The sequence below is a fragment of the Brassica oleracea genome, chromosome C3 (genome assembly GCF_000695525.1).
Source record: "Brassica oleracea var. oleracea cultivar TO1000 chromosome C3, BOL, whole genome shotgun sequence".
In the NCBI taxonomy this organism is placed as follows: Eukaryota; Viridiplantae; Streptophyta; class Magnoliopsida; order Brassicales; family Brassicaceae; genus Brassica; species Brassica oleracea.
The window spans coordinates 58,978,491-58,979,508 of record NC_027750.1 but is presented as its reverse complement, the minus strand read 5'-3'; positions in this window follow the sequence as shown (position 1 = coordinate 58,979,508).

Genomic DNA, 1,018 nt, shown 5'->3' with positions numbered 1-1,018 from the left:
TATAGAGAGAGAGGATTCGCCACATATACTGATCTGATCTCGTGCCTACTTCTGGCCGAGGCTAATAATGAACTCCTGATGAAGAACAGTGAGATGAGACCTCTAGGTTCAGCACCATTACCAGAAGCTCACAAAGCTGAACATGAAAAGAAAGATCCCAAAGAAAGCAACCACGTCTATAATGAGAGAAGAACACACGGCAGAGGCCGTGGTGGGTACAAGGGACGTGGTGGCCGTGACAATTACTCATATGGCCGTGGATATGGAAACCAAAAAAACCGTGGTCGTGGTTCCAGTTATTGCCATGGAAGAGCCAATTTTGGCCGCGGTCGAGGCGGTATATCCAAGCCGTCTTACTCGACCAAATCCGTTTGTCACAGGTGTGGGATGAGTAACCATTGGGCCAAGAACTGCAGAACCCCTAAACATCTATGTGAACTCTATCAAGAGAGTCTTAAGAACAAGAACCCAAAAGTTCATATGGTTCACGATAATGGGTATGATGCTGATGATGATTTCGACCATGAAAAGGATGATCTAATGGATCATGAGACATCAGATTGTCTTAAAGACTAATTCGACTTTTATTTGATTGTTCTATGATTGCTTTGGTGTTTTTACTTTTATTGTTTGAATTTATAATATGAAAATTTTAATTAAAGTTTTATAAAGTCTCTGAGATTATAAAATCTTCTTACATAGAATGAATGAGATGAGTATACTCGTGGTGGATAGTGGCTCAAGTCACACAATTCTTAGAGACAAAAGATACTTCGTCAATCTCATAATGCAAAGTGCAAACATACACACTATTGCGGGTGTGGCCGGCCTGATTGAGGGTCACGGCCAGGCTTATATATTGATGCCTAGCGGCACTCGTCTAGAGATTAAAAATGCTTTATATTCCCCCAGCTCTAAAAGGAGCCTATTGAGTTTCAAGGATATAAGATTGAACGGTTTCCACCTTGAAACATGGGAAGAAGGAAATAAAGAATTCCTTAACATATTTTCGATCACC